Consider the following 16,332-nt stretch of genomic DNA (forward strand, 5'->3'; position numbering starts at 1 on the left):
GAAGTCATGCACATCAGCCTCACTGGCCCAGTCATCCGGGAGAGGATGCCTGATTTATGGCAGTTGGGCCACAATCCCTGTCCTGGCTGGCAGTGGTAGTGATTTGGCTACTGTTGATGAAGGAGAAAGCGTAATGAACTAATGATAGCGAGATGTGATGCCATATGCACCACTGAAGGAGGACAGGATCATCTGCAGCTCTCTGTCAGCCACCTACTCTGATGCAGAGCCAGCACATGAGGACTGACCTCCACGGACCCTTTCTCCCTGATTTTTTATTTTTTTTCATTTGGCTGAGGCGACCATTGCACATTCAACCCCCTTCCATCCTCACCTCCTTCTTCAGTAGTCCAACTGCTGCCACAAAACCGCAGGTTTGAATCAATGCTTCTGCCTCGCAGAGCCTTGTATCTGGGTTTGAATTTGGGAACGCTCCCGTAGTAGACAGCAATTGAGGTGTGGTATTTAGCTTTAAAATAAGAACAGTACAAAAGACTCAAATTCACAACATTTGATATGGAGACAAAAAAAAACCACCAGACACTTTTTTTCACAGAAGATTAACACACTAGTCCTGGCCTCTGGAATGGTCACTGTGATGTGTGCTCTCAACCTACACCCAGCCACACCAGCAGCAATATGGTACAGGCTCCAAAGGAGACAAAGGCCTGAGCTTTAGCCAGGCCAAGAACTTATTTTAGGAAACCCACAAGAAAATAGAATGGCAGAGTGAACAATGATAAGTTGTGGGTGCAAGGAGTCTCATGCAGACCTTTCCCACTGTATGCAATTTGACTTCAAGCCAACCACTTTATTCCATAAATATGACAGCCTGGGTGAGCCTACAGTGAGCTGTCTCTGCTAGACAAGCGTGGCTGTAGGGCAATGATCTTTTACTATTCACTGATCACTGGATAAGCACAAATTTAAGTTTTATACTAATCATTTAGCTCAAGTAAATGCATTTGAAATAGAATTAATCACTAGATTATAAGGTTGTGTAATTTTTAAGATACTGTCTGTCTCACTTTACTTAGTAAGCTAAATTTGCTGAAATCTTAAACTGTATGTTGTAAAGTTCTGCTCATATTCACTGAACTTGTATCTACTTAATGAAAACAAAAGCAGATACAGACAATCATGGACACGTAAGACAAGGCCGGTTTTGTACTTTGCTGAGCGAAACAGGATTCATTTCAACCAAATAATGCCTTCAAGGCCAGCACAAAGTGGCTATGGACTATAAACATGTCTGCAATTAAACAAAACAAAGGCCTGTCTGAAGACGATGAAAGAATCCAATGAGAAGCAAGAAGACCTCAGATTCAAATAATGCTATTGGACTGAATAATTGCATGAGGGGACATAAGCAGGTTGAGATGCAGAACGGTGAAACTTTTAAATCCTAGGCAAGCAATATAAAGAATTGCATGTGCCCATATAATCCTTTCGCCATAAACACCTATAATCCCTGGCCTGTTTTCCTTTACCCTTTGTGTCTCTTAGACATAAACTGTTGACCTAGTCTGGGGCTAAGTTTGGATCTAGCCACACCTAGACTCCTCTGCAAGAAGGAGTTTAGAAAGCAAGGGGATCCTTTCTGAACCTCATGACTCAACGGGAGGGCCTCCCTCTACCCTTTCACATTTCCTGCCCCCATATGAATCACTCTAAACAACTCTCACCCAATTCTCCTTGATATCTCCTTCACGCAGTAGGTAGCAGAGTACCTTTTGTCGCTCTCTTAAGCTGCACTCTAAGTGAGGTAAACACTGCACCGTGGCAAACTGTGGCAGTCACCCACGACAGTAACCTCAAATGATTCCGTTGGTTGGTGCACTTGCATTCCAGCATTGTGACAGCTCAACATTCTACATATTTGCATATGATTTGCTAGTTGTCCATCCATGACTGCAGGATTTCTTTCCTCTCCTTTCAAAGTGTAGACAACCCACAATGGTCTCTAGAGTTTGGCAATGTCTAATAAGTAGATACTTTCTGAAGTTATAATAGTTTGAAAGTCCTTCGTTCCTGTAATTCCCACTCCATTTTGGATTGAGTTTTGATTTGGTTTAGTTTTAGATTTCTCTTCACAACAAAGAAAATACTAGGACACAAACAATTAATCACTAGGTATCATAACTAAAAGAAGGTTTGCACTCTGCATTAGATGTCCCCATTGGCGTATTTGATTATTGTATCTGCAGGACACAAACTGTCCATCCAAATCTTCTCCTTTGTTCTGCTTCACCATTACAGGGCTTTACTCCCTGCTTTCTTTACTGCAGAGACACCCAAAAGCAACAAAAACATAGCCTGCCCCCCAAAATTTCTGATATTGGCTGTTCCTGAAAATTCAAGATTATACACAGCATGTTTCCCTGCCTCATGTCCTGTTCAATGTCTTCCCCATTCCCCAGCCTCTAAGGCTGGCCTCTCACTTGTACAGCATGAAGAATAGCTGCTGCAGTTGCCAGCATCTCCAGGGTCTCATGATCAGCACTTTGAATGCAGCTTTTGTAACACGCTCTTCCTCCCTGAGCTGAGCAGCATTCCTGGGCACTGGCACTGCCGCTGCAGGCAAACATCCTCCAGGCAAAAGCTGCAGAAACAGGATTGCAACAAGCCCAACTGAAGGAGTCTCCAGTCTGCTGCAGCCCTTTACCTGCTGTGAAATCATCTTGTGTGGCCATGGTGGGGGGGAGCAATGGATTCTTTGCAGATGAAACTCTACTTGATGTGCTGCTGGTCGGTGGGCCTGATACAGCTGCTGATGGGTTCCCCTGCAGCATCAGGAACCTGCATGGAAAAATAACACTGCTAGGGCAAGTGACAGCCACCGATTCCTGGCATTGCCTTGCCTACAGGGTTCCTGCATACAAAACAACATTAAGATATATTCAAGCTACATTTTCCACGTTCTGTCAAAATCATAGCCATAAAGTACAAACGCTGGACAAAGACTACTGTAACGTAACTCTACCCCAGCAGCTGCTCTCCCCATGGCTGTATGGGCACGGCAGCAGAGGCAAGTCTCTCACCAGGCCCAGTGCTGTTGGGCCCAGCACAGTGTCTCAGGGTTGTTCCCACTGACCTCAGTGCTGCTGCCACTGCAGCAGGAGCATCGTTTCACACATTTGGTACAAAGAGCTGTAATGTCATGCTGGACTTACCCCAAGAACAACTGGAAAAATGGGGGATAGAATAGTTTGCTCTTTTTTAATACAAATGTACTTGGATTTTAGGGGGTTTACAAGGCTGATGATAGTGGAGACTGGTGTGTAACTCATATCTGTAGCACTTTCCACCAGTCTGCAAGACTCCTTTTCTGCAGAAAGGGGTAGGTAAGATTTTCTGACACATCCATGAGTAATTCTGAGCCACAACTCAAACCACAAGCCAAATACTTCCAAATCTGCCACTCCTTGGGAAAGGAAGAAGAAAAGCAGCTGAAACAACTGCTGTTGTAGCTGAATTGCCTACATTTATAGCGTTGCTGAGGTATCTATCATGCTTGCAGCACCTCAGCAAGCCTGAGGCTACAGCACAACCCATAGTCAGGGCTGCTAGCTATCCAGAAACTACCTGCCATTCTCACATCAGCAAGCACACATCCCAAGGGGCTCGAGGAGTTGTAGGCAGTGTTATAGTGCACAGGGTATATGAGAGTAAAGGAAGTTTATGCTTAGCCCTTCAGGTTAGTGCTACAGAAAAATGTGACATTTTTCAGCCTCAGTCTCTGCAGTCCGTTTCCTTAACAGTTTGGTTGCTTTCACTTCGAAACTCTAGAGATTTCTTTTCACCTTCTGATAGGTACTTCAGTCACCATACAGGGCTTTTGCTTCCTTAAATGGATTAACCCGTTTCTTATGGCCTAAATGAGAGGTAAGAGGGGATTTTGCTGAGTGTACCTTAGGATAAGAGGTCAGGATGATAAACCAGCAGTAAAATTCCTACAAACGTCAGTGAGTATAGAAGGATGCCAATGTGAGCTGCTTTTGAAAATCCACTCATAGGTGCCTCTAAAGGTCTGCAAACAGAACAACTATCACATGCTAGCTAAGTGCAGCCAGAAGGATCAATCACAGAACAGTTCAGTTAAATTATTACAGAAGGAAAAATGCCTCTGCACTAGATGGAAGAAGCAAAGGCAGGTTCCTATTAATGTATTCTGTAAGCTTCAAACAAATAACGAAGAATGCCTGTACAGAGACTTTAGGTACCCTCCTATCAGTCAAACTTATAGTCAGATAAAATGCTATCCTCAAGCAAATTTCAACAGAAATTGTTCATATTGCAGCAAGGCCTTGTACTCCTCCACCTCCTACTCAAGAGATTTAACTCTGCTCAAAAGCTGTCAAAGTGTTCATCTGGAATAAAGCAAGTGATTTCAGAAAGGCTGGAGTCAACTGACACAGTCAGGCCAGTTCTGGCTTTCACCCTTATTTTGTTAGTGTTGATAAATTCACAGAGACAGCTTAAGGTCAAGGAATGAAGGTGCTTAGAGGGTTTTTAGAGGCTAATTCCCATTATTTTAAATGGAAGGCAGGGATGAAATACCTTTAAAAATAGAGATGTAGGTCTATTTGGACTGCGTACTTTAAAACAAGCAATGGAGTTATAATTGTGAGTTGGACTAGGGCATAAAGCAGGGATTAAGGTATATTTTCTTTCATCTCACTGCATAGGATAAATACCTAAGAAACATGCCAGTGGCAATTTTGGCTGATTAAGATCACCTCATAAAAGAAGCTGAGGATGCCACATTTCTGAAGGTATTTCAAATGCCCAAGATAAAGTTGTAAGTACCAGGATGAGTGTATTCTGTAGCTAGGGGAGAAGGCTGCCTCTGCCACTGATTTACCCTGCACCACAAAGCCAGGCTCTCCATGCCTCAGGTCTGTTCCTCTGCCAGGCTGTCCTACCTAAATGCTAACACACTGTAAGTGCAACTAAGAAAGGCATTACTTACAACACCTCTGTGGCCTCCACAGGGTTAATTGCCTAAATTCAGGGCATAGTTCCTAATTCAGACCAGGTACATGATATGGAAAACCCAAAATGTACAGCTATGCAGGGCAACCCCTTTCTCCCTTGCACTGAAACCACTGTAACCGGAATTATCATTAGGCAGAGCAATTTGTCTGCAGCCTGGGGGAAGTGTTGGGTGTGCAGGACTCATCTTCTGCCACTACTGATAGGAGATCGGAAAACAAGCTGGTGCCATTCTCTGTACAGAGGAGAACGGTGGCAGAGGTTCCCTACAAAGCGAAAAAGTGTTTGAAAATGGCTTTCTGGAGAGGAAAAAATGGAATACAACTGCATTTGAACAGCTCCAGGCCCTGTGATGTTACAGTCAACAGTAAATGTGCTCCCTGTCATCCTTCTGCTGGGTTAATCGAAAGGAAATGCATCCTCTGGGATTTTCAGCTTCTTTGGATCATTAGTAACCAGTAAATTCAAACAGAGATTATTTAATGCTACCATTACTTTCTTTCCCACCTAACAAGCTGTTTCTCTGGTAGCTTCCTAGAGCAGTAAACATACAGTAGCATTACGTGAGACATGCTGATACCAACAACCCTGCAGAGTCCATCAGGATTGGAGCCACTGTGGCAGTTGAATCAAATATCTCACCAGCCAGAGAGTTGTTGTTAGGATAAAATTGACTTGGAGTGATGACAGTTGTTTGGGGTTTCAGTGGATTTCAGCTTACAGGGCCCTAATGCATCTTTAACATGAAGTTTTTACATGGAGTAAACAGCCATCGCCCGGTGGCACTGGGCAGCTTCCCCAGACCTGTGGGAGAATTGCGAGTCAGATCCCTGGGCTACTAATTGTATCTCTCACCCTTTTTCTATGTTCTTCGTGTCAAAGCTGCTTAGGTTAGAGGCACAGCTCTCAGGAAGTGCTCCTGTATCTTTCCTCTGCATGATGGTGCAAGTAGGATTACACATTCAAAATCTCCTTTCACTTACCGTTGAACTTACTGTTTTGAGGAATTTCTGAACCAGCAAACTGCTTTCTCAAATATTTACTAACAATTGTTACTAATTTTGCTTAATTTGTTAGCAATATTAACCAATTGGCACACACCAAAGATGTAATGTTAAAAGCATCACCCACATGATGCTTTTTTTATAAGTTCTGCCCTCAGCTTTCATTCAGAAGATCTTAAAAGTTTAATGCCCCTATTGAAAATTCCTTTAATGGCTGCCTCTCAGCAGAGCGGGCCTGCTCAACCATGAAACAAGAGTTACCACAAGCAGCAGCTTACCCAGGGCAGCAAATCAAGAGTTAGGAATAAGCTGATCTGAATGCCAAACCTCATTAGCTCCTTCAAAAAGCACTTGAGCAATCCCTCATGCCAGCTCTAATGAGCTGTTGTGCTGGACACCACGGTTATTTGAGTACTGTACACAAGTTTGCTCCCACTGAGCACTGCGACGGTCTCTGTTGGAGATGTGGCCTAGGGCGGTCATTCCCCAAAGGTGGGTGATCGATTGCTCTGTGGGCTCCTGTGACTGCATGACACAATGAGACGAGAAAGAGCCAAGTACACTGACACACCTTTGCTTTGAGTGTAACCCAACCTCGACCAAAAGCGTCGAAACATTTCCCCTCCTCACCTAGACATTTTGAAGAAAACCTTCAAAAAGTGAGATCCGGAGCCCATGCAGGGTTTTGCAGAGCATCTCATGCAGAGAGGTCCTCACTGCAGGGGCTAGTGCTAGAAAAAGCATGCAACAATCAGCTGCTGCGTCTCTTCTGAGAGCGGGTCTTCATGGCACATAGGATTTCTGCCGTGGATGAAGGCCCTAGATGCCCAACACTCAAGGATTGGGTACAGAAGCAGTCACAATCAGCACCTTGAACTAGATGCATCCTCATATTAAGTCCAACCAGTGGCCCATGTCTTGAAATGTTAGATCAGCTGTTTCTCAGGTCACGTCTGTTTCTTCTAAAAGCATTTTCCTTAGAAATATTTGGCTCGTCTTCATCAGTGCCTTCCTCTCAGTAGCCTCGGGGAAAGGGATCTCCTGCCTCGTACTCCTGTGTGAAGCCATCTCTCAGGGCTACTAAAATACATTCCCTGGACAGTAGTTTTCTCCTGGTAGGGCCCTGAATAGTGTTCCACACATCTTTCATACAAGCACGGAACAATGCCAAGCATGCTAACTACAGCAGGTTTCCACAAACAGCTGCATAAATCCAAGATAACTGCAAGTGAGCATTCTAAGGGCCCTGCTGGTTTGACTGAAAATGGGTAAATTTTCTTCATGCATTTAGAAACCGTTCTTTTTTTATAACTAGCATGTTCATTATTTGGACTTAGTTTGAGAGCAAGAGATAACACCCCAGGACAGAGTTAATGTTTTTAATTGCTCTGGGCTGAGAGCCAAGGACACTCTGAGCTCTGCCCACAGGTGTGAGGCAGTGAGGAAGGGGGCAGAGATGGGGCAGAGCTTGACTGACATCCACACCGATCAATAAGAGTATTCCATCGCACTAGCATCCTGCCACATATTTAAGAAAAGTCAGGATCTTCCGGGTTGCGGGCTCTTCTGCTCTTTCTCTCTGGTGCTTTCTCTTGCACACGTTGGGTTTTTTCGTACTCTCTTTTTTTTTTTTTTTCGGAGCCGGGGGAGTTTTTGGTGCAGGATGTTTAGTTCAGCTTTTTGCCATTTTGCAGAGACCTCTGAGCTTTTCTGCCTTTGTTCCTCTTTCTTCTCTCTCTGTGAACAGGTGCTGTTTCCTAGGAGTGGCTGCTTGGTGTCTTCCTGAGGAATTGCCTTGAGTATCTTTTATTTCTATTATATGTATATATATATATATACACACATTTACTAGTAGTGTGTTACTATTTTGTTATTTTATTAAACTGTGTTTATCTCAACCCAAGTTTCTCTCTTCCCTTTTGATTCTCTCCTCTGTTGGGGGGGAGAGGGAGGGGGTGAGTGAGTGGCTATCACGGTTGAACCATGACAGGGCTCTGTCCTGTTCCTGTGTAATCATCAGGCAGGGAAATTCTCAATGATCTGAAGCAATTTCGTTCAGTTGCAGCATGGGATCTGAGGTCTGTATTGAAATTTTTCATTATGAGTAACAAGCATTGGGAGCATGAGGTGCAGGGCTGACATACTAAAACAAGACCATATCCTGTAACAAGACCAGCTTAATTGTCCGTTTTATTGCTTTTACATCTATTCCACTGAAGTCCCAGTACTGTTCTTAGTGCCGTATGAACCTTGAAATACAACAGTTCCCACTGTTACAGTATTCAAGCACCTCTGTCTTGTTCAGGTCCTAAGTCCACCATTCAGGTATCACTGAAATAGTTAAAATCTCCATTCTTCTGACCTACAAGGCATCACCTAACTCCACAGGCATTTAAATCCCTGGAGTGCCCAAGTGTCCACGGGTTGATGCCTGCTAAACACAGGGGCTTTCTTGCATCTGATCTGCTGCTCAGAGCCCCACACCACGGTGACCAGGGGACCCAAAGCAGGACCTTCAGTCAAGGTGGACAAATGTTTATTTTCCAATACCTGCCAGCTGGCAGCATCTACCTTGCATGAGCCCGAGGCCACTAAGAGGCCAAGGAGTAATAGCCTGTCTCTGCAACAAACCGCAGAACTTACAGGGAAGAGGATAAAAAGGAGCTGCCATTGCTGGACATGCAACGCTGTAGAGTTGGCTGACGAAACTTGCAATGGTTGGGTTTACTAACCTGGGAGAAAACACCATGTTTCCCAACTGCCATCACTTCCAATGTCCGAAAGTGAGCGAAGCCAAGGAACGGCATGACAAGTGGAAGAATGCAGAGGCAGGGCTTGCTCTGCTGACGATTCATTCACTGGCCTGCAGAGAAAAAGAAGGCTCAGAAACATAAATCTTAGGGCCAGAAAACTGTTAGGAGCTTATAAATGTGACCTCTGCAGGACACAGATTTTTAAAAAGTCAGCTTTAGTTTCTTACATATCCTCCAACAGAAAATAGCAAATGATGCCTGGAAGCTTTGCAAAGCTCTCAAAGGCCCTGGGATGATGGATATTACGCTAATATGAGCAGTTACTGTTGTCATTATAGCAGTGGTCTCTGCAGCAGAGCCCCAGCTAGCTAATTGTTAGGTGTATTACCAAGAAGAAATAGAATGAAAAAAAAAGTGAAGCAAAGGCATTGTCTCTGGAGAAAGAAAGAGAGAAGCAGAGGGAGAAAGTAACCAGCAAACACTTTGATAATGAGCAGGGTCCCTATATCTCAATCCTTCAGAGAGTTTGGTTTGTCGTCCCTCTGCTGCTGTGGCAGGCTGACATCTCTGCACCCCAGAAGCAATTTGAGATGTGTCATACTCTGGATCTTCCCTCCTCATCCTCCTCCTACATCTTTCCCAGATCAAATTTTCAGAGATTTATACTTTAAGTAATAAAGAGCTTTGAAAACAGAAGCTAACCTGGAGGCAAGTTTGTTGATCAGAGTGATATTGCTTTGGGACTAGGCATTTACGTATCAGAGAGCCTGTAAGCTCACTAAGGTTCACTTCTCTCTTTGCTTGGAGTAAAAAGATTCCACTTTTCCCCCACATCCTTTGAAGCAAATCACCAAGGTTAAACTTCGTGAAACACAGCAGTTTAAACCATTGGCAAGAGCAGACTCGATTACCATCCTGCACAGATGAACCAGCACCCCAGAAGCCATAAACAGTGACCTAATCTTTAGCAGGGGCTGAGTCAGAAAGTTGATTTGATTTTAACTTTCCTCAATTCTACCTGGAAAATAAAAGTATGAGCCAGGAAGGACAAACAGTGCAGTTTTTGCTTTTTGGCCCCAGTCAGAGCAAGGGGAGTTGGAGCAGGAGCTGAGCGGAGACCTGCCCATTTGCCCACACATACCAGCAAAGGGAGCCCTGGAGCAGCACCTGAGCCCAGGTGGAAGCTCCTGCTCTGCTCCCCATTGCGTGGCAGAGGCCAGGCTGTTGCTCTTCTTATGAAGAGGAGCTTCCCTGTCAACAAACCACCGCATCTGCACTGCAGCTCCCACCTGTCCTCTCCCCTCCTTCCATCTGCCACCCCAAGCATCGCTCTCCTTCCACACTTCCCAGGACTGTGTCTCTTTTAACTGACACCCAAACTCTCTGTCACACAGCAACAGTTTCAAGAATTTTTGAAATAATTTGTTGAAAAGAGAAGGAATAAAGAAAAAATCATCAACTCTTTTTCCCAGAGTTTATTGCTTTCTGGGAAAGATGCTTGCACCAAGCAACCTCTACCAGAGCAGAGTAAAAGCAACCCCTCTGCCTGGCTACTGCCAGCCCCCCTGGAGCACCACCTTGCTGAGAAACCAATAGCACAGGAGACAGGGCTGTCCACCAACCTCCTTCACAAACACACATGTCCTTCACTTTGGAAATCTTGCTCCACGTTGTTAAGCTTGCAATGCCCTCAGGAGCTGTAAAGCCCTGCTGCGGATTGCCACCCACAAGGGAACGAGGATTTCTTCTGCTCCAGACCCTGTGTTTCCAAAACTGGAAGCAGGGATGGCCATTTGTCAAGCTGGACCCCTTCTCCAGGAGGACAGCAGGCTCCCCCTTCCAGGTGTACAAGCTCAGCAAGCAAACAGTGTCACATACCAGGAATAAACAAGGCTGCATAGCAACCCCTTCTCTGAAGAAATCTTGAGCGTGAGATGCAAGGAATATGTTTTGCCTGCAGGGCTGGCAGGCAGGTCCCTGAGTGCTGCAGCCAAAAGCACCCAAGGGACCTCAGCAGCACCCAGAGCTTCAGGCAGGGACACGCTCTGAACCACATTGTGCTCCTGGTCCCTCCCTGCCTACCTACAACCACTGCGTGAGAATCATCCCTAAAGCTTTGCACAGCGTGCGAGCAAACAGCAAAGTCTGCAGCTGCTGGAAACTGATAAAAGGGAGGGGGATGTTTCCAGCCCCCTTGCTGCAGGATTTGATGACATCTCTGCATGGCAAATGGCTCAGCTGGGCAGTGTGAGTTTGAAGCCCCTCTCAGATCGTGTTAAGTCCATACCAGCCCTACAGAAAGCATTGTATTCAGGCAAGATTAGGAAAAGCGGAGAAATTATTCCTTCAGCCTGGCCCTCTCCAATGTGTCATGGCCACATTCACTGCAGTCTCCACTAAAAGCTGCCAAACAGCAATTCTCCACCACCCCCATTACAAATATTTTATGCCTATCCCCTCTGCTGTGGATAATTGTGCAATAGGCAATGCAGAACAGAAATTTAGCTTTGCTGTAGTTATGCTCACTCAGAAGATACTTTCAAATGTAAAAATTATAATATTTTCATAATGTCCATGTTGAGTTTGGATATCGTCCACAACAAGGTTGCTTCTGGCTGTATTTAAAAACCCCATGTATACAAAAAGAGAAGGAAATTTTGTGCAGAAGTACAAGGGCACACCTGAGGTTCTCTGTTAACCATGAGGAGCAGCAGCTCAACCTGTCTTTACAATTATTTGTATGGAAAGTGTCCCCATGAGTGTTATGAGAAAAGGAATTCAGACAGTAAGCAGCGAGTCTCAAGCCAGTGTACCCAACCTGTAAGCCAACAGATAAGTAGGGAAGGATAATTAGCTGTAAAAATGCACAATAATTCAGCTACTACAGGAGAAAAAAACCCACAGAAAACCATCTGCAGGAGTTAACAATCCTTCTCCAACTAGCACAGGCAGCACACACACCCTGTTGCGATTTGAGGAGGTGACTGTCACATCACTTGGTAAAAGCAGCAGCAAAGCCAAAGGGAACTATCTTCTAGTCACTGCCAAGCCACCCTGTTGTTACCAGCACTGTAGGAGTAAAGGATTCCGCCTTACAATGAGTCACCTTAAACCACACCATTCTCTCAGCTTCTCCAAGGCTGAGTAATCACATATATGAGAAAATAACAACCCTATATATATTGTAGAATGGCAGAAAATGAACTGACTGCAGCAAATGGGTCTCCAAATCTGCCATCTCCTGCATGAAACAGGAGAATTCTCCCGAAAGACTTCTTGCTTTTGCTACAAACAAGAGGCAGAGGACTGCCCTCAGACTCCTGCACTGCTTTAGACCTTAGCAGACGCAAGAAAAATTCTGCCTCAGCCGTGTTGCAGGCTTCAGGTAAGACTTAATCTGCTCCAGCCTCTGTCTGCAAAGCAAGCATAGCAGAAATGCTGCTTGTTCACCTTTCTCCGTGTTTTCTTTTAAGGCAATAAACCCTTTAAGGGAGGGAATTGTCTCTTCCTAAACATGTGTGCATCATCTAACAGAGCTGGCGCAGCAGTCAGCTAGAGGCGTTACCATAAAATAGTGGTGTGTAGTGGTAGTAAATTCGACGAATCCAGACGCCGGCATAAGCTCTTTGATCGAACGGGCGGGCCGGGCGAGAGTAAGGAGTCTAATTCAATGTGAATTTACCATCCATACTCTTCAATGAACTCTTAAACAACACTGAATATCAATGTCCCCGAGACCACGTTTTTCCAAGCCTTATATACTCTATACCAAAAGGCCATGCGGCAAGTGCAGGCTACAATTGGTTACACTCACAGTCACTCATCCCCCCCCACTATGGTGATTGGCTGCAGGGCACTGTTCACAGACTGTTCATGTGCAGCGGCAACGCCCCTCCTGCAGCCTGGGTCGAGGGCAGAGCAGCTTCTGTTTACTTTCCTTTTGTCTCTGGTGTCTCAGGGAAATCCTTCCGTGTAGCACAGCCGCATCAAGCCCTGGCTTGTTCACAGCACACAGCCAGAGACTCTCCACAATTCCTCCTTTTTTTTTTTCTTTTTGGACAAGCCAGGATTGATTAGCTGTGTGTTCTAATCCTTCTTTGATATGTGATAAAAAACAACTTATACATAACATATAAATAACAATAACAATCAACATAAACAGTGCACTTTGCAATAAACCTGAGGTATTCCATTGCCATTTAAATATCGCAATGGATTGATTAAACAAATTCCAAGAACTTTGGTTTAAAGATACTCAACTTATAACAAACGATGTGCTGGGTGTTGATAAACTTACTCAAGAGGTAGTGGTGTTTAAAGATCTACTTATATAACTATAGTACGCATACATGTCACAGCTAAATCAATGCAAAGGTTACACCTCACTCTGTGACCTCCGAGGGTTCTGCTGCAGGGAGTTGACTTGGTTGAGTTTGTTTCAACTCCGGCTTTACTGCTCGGCTTGGAACCCACAATGGACCTTGATCTGTGGAGAGACACATATACCCTCTACCATTAAAAATAACAGGTACTGGTCCTTTCCACAATCCAGTGGTGGGATCACGATATCTCACCATGAATTCCGGTAAAGTGTTTTTCCTTCCTAGTCTGATCTGATAATGATGAATGATCACAGGAGGCTCCTCATGGTCTCCAGTTAAACATAAATAATTCAAGGTAAACAACACCTTTGCTAAACGCTGTTGACAATCTAACTCTTCCTGCTTCTGTTTGCTCAAATACCCTTTAATCATTTGATGTGCTCTCTCGATGATTCCTTGGCCTGTTGGGGAATGAGGTATACCTGTAACGTGTTTCACTCCCCATTTCATTAGAAGAGTTCTAACTTTCTGGCTAACATAGGCAGGGCCATTGTCTGTCTTAATCTTTTCTGGGACACCCATTACAGCAAAACAAGCTGTGCGATGTTTACATACATGTAGTGCTTTTTCTCCTGGTAAAGCAGTAGCCCATATCATTTTTGAAAAAGTATCAATTGTGACATGCACATATTTAAGTTTTCCAAATTCTGGCACATGTGTCACATCCATTTGCCATACTTCTAAGGCTTTTAAACCTCGAGGATTGACACCGATTCCTATACCTAACATCTGGCTTCCACACTGAGGACATGCCTGTACAATACTTCTTGCTTCATTTAAAGTTAAATCAAATTGTCTTTGGAGACCTCTGGCATTCTGATGAAAGCTCTCATGACTTTGTCTCGCTTGTTGGAATTTATCTGTTGGAGGCATGTGCTGTACTGAACTTACTAAACTATCTGCAATTTGATTTCCTTCACCTAGACCAAGATTCCATTGATGACTGCGGATGTGAATCACACAACAGGGTTCTTTTCTTTGATTTAAAATAGCTCTCAATTGTACAAACAATTTTCCTAATCGAGGATTATTCAATTGTCTTAACAGAGCATTTTCCATTCTGGGTATTACACCTGCTACATACAAAGAATCTGTGACAACATTTAAAGCAGATTTCAGCCAATTATTTAAGGCCCATATTACTGCTGTGAGCTCTAAAGTCTGCAATGAATCCTCTTTTGAACCTTCAGTTAAATGGTGTTTCCATTGACTATTCTCTTGCCAGACACATGCTGCCTGGTGTCTTCGTTTTCCTGCATCTGTATATACTGTAAGGCCTTCAACAGGTTTTGCTTTTACTTTGCTTCTCTCTAACCACTGATTTGTTCTAAGGAATTGCCATAGTTTACCTTTTGGTTGTCGTGAATGTACCTTGCCTATAAATCCTAATAATGCATTCTGTATAGGCATCGAATGTCTCAGCCACCATTCTAAATCGGCTCCATTTATCGGAATACTGATGTCATCTGGTTCCTGACCGCTAATTTCTAATATTCGAGATCTTCCTTTTTGAATCAATTCTCCAATTGCTTCTGGTCTCGTTTGAATACTGAATTTTGGTTGGACACTGAGAAAAATCCACTCTAATAATCGCAAATCATTTTCTGTTTTCAATCTGACAGTGGCACAAAAGGAAGAATCTGTAGCAACATCTATGGGGAATTCCCCGTTTTTGTTTTGCCACTGGCAGATGATTGCACACGGATGTTCTAGATTGCTAATAAGGAGGGAAATTGGTCGATCAGAAAGTCTTCGGCTAGACCAATTTGTCTGTACTTTTTGTGTAATATCAGAAAGACATTTGAGATGCACGGACTCTAAGCTTATTTTCTTAGCTGGATCACCTCCTTTTAGAAGTGAAGTAAGAGGTGCTATATCATTGTTAGTAATGCCTACGCAATTTCTAATCCATTGTATGTCCCCTAACAATTTTTGGACATCATTTAATGTTTGTAAATCAGTATGTAATTCAATTTTTTGTGGACGAATCTGTGCATCACAAATGGACCAACCAAGGTATTTCCAAGGTGCAGACTTTTGAACTTTCTCTGGAGCTATAACCAACCCCTTTTCTTTGAGTTTGATCGTAATTTGGACTATGGAACTTTCTGTGAACTCAGCTTGTTGACAGAACAGAATATCATCCATATAATGATAAATAATTGTTTGTTTCCATGATGCACGAATAGGTTGAAGTGCCCATGCAACATACATTTGGCACAGTGTAGGAGAATTTTTCATACCTTGCGGTAGCACTACCCACTCATACCTTTTAGCTGGTTCCGCTTTGTTTACTGAAGGCAGTGTAAATGCAAAACGCTGTGTATCTTGCTCATGTAAAGGAATGGTAAAGAAACAATCCTTTAAATCTATAATTAGAATATGCCAATTTTCTGGTAACATTACAGGTGATGGTAATCCAGGTTGTAAAGCACCCATGGCTTGCATTTGATCATTTACCTTTCGCAAGTCATGTAATAATCGCCACTTTCCACTCTTTTTTGGTATTACAAAAATTGGGGTATTCCATGGACTAGTAGAAGGCTTGATATGGCCTGCAACTAATTGCTCTTCTACTAATTCACGTGCCTTTTGCAGTCGCTCTTCTGTTAATGGCCACTGGTCAACCCAAACTGGGCTATCTGTTAACCAGGTCAATGGAGGGTTGGGCAACTGCTTTCCAGTGACCACTAAGGAAAAGGTGAAGTAGTTAACACGGCACCAAGTTGCCCCAAGACGTCACGGCCAATAAGCGCCTCAAGGCTGCTTGGCAATTCCATTACATACACCCTAAGGGTAACACACTGACCTTCAGGGAAACTGATGGAAATGGGATCAACACTTATATTTGGAGTAGTTCGACCCCCTACTCCAGCAACAGTGGAAGAGATTGATTTTTGAAGTTTCCAATTTCGTGGCCATTTGAATTGACTAATGATGGAGACATCAGCTCCAGTATCAAGCATTGCATTTACCTCTACAACAACAGTAGAATCAGACTGAAATAGTTGCACACGTAACATGGGACGCTGAGTCATTGATGAGGTGAAGCAAACTGCAGGACCGGTCAATCCAAATCCTTTATCATGCCTTTGTGTTGAGGATGCTGGAGGAACTCCTGGAAGCATTGGTAGGCAGTTTTCCAGTGCTACTACCTGAGCTATTCTACTCCCAGAAGGAATAAAAATTGGTGGATGC

The sequence above is a fragment of the Patagioenas fasciata genome, chromosome 3 (assembly GCF_037038585.1).
Source record: "Patagioenas fasciata isolate bPatFas1 chromosome 3, bPatFas1.hap1, whole genome shotgun sequence".
Taxonomy (NCBI): domain Eukaryota; kingdom Metazoa; phylum Chordata; class Aves; order Columbiformes; family Columbidae; genus Patagioenas; species Patagioenas fasciata.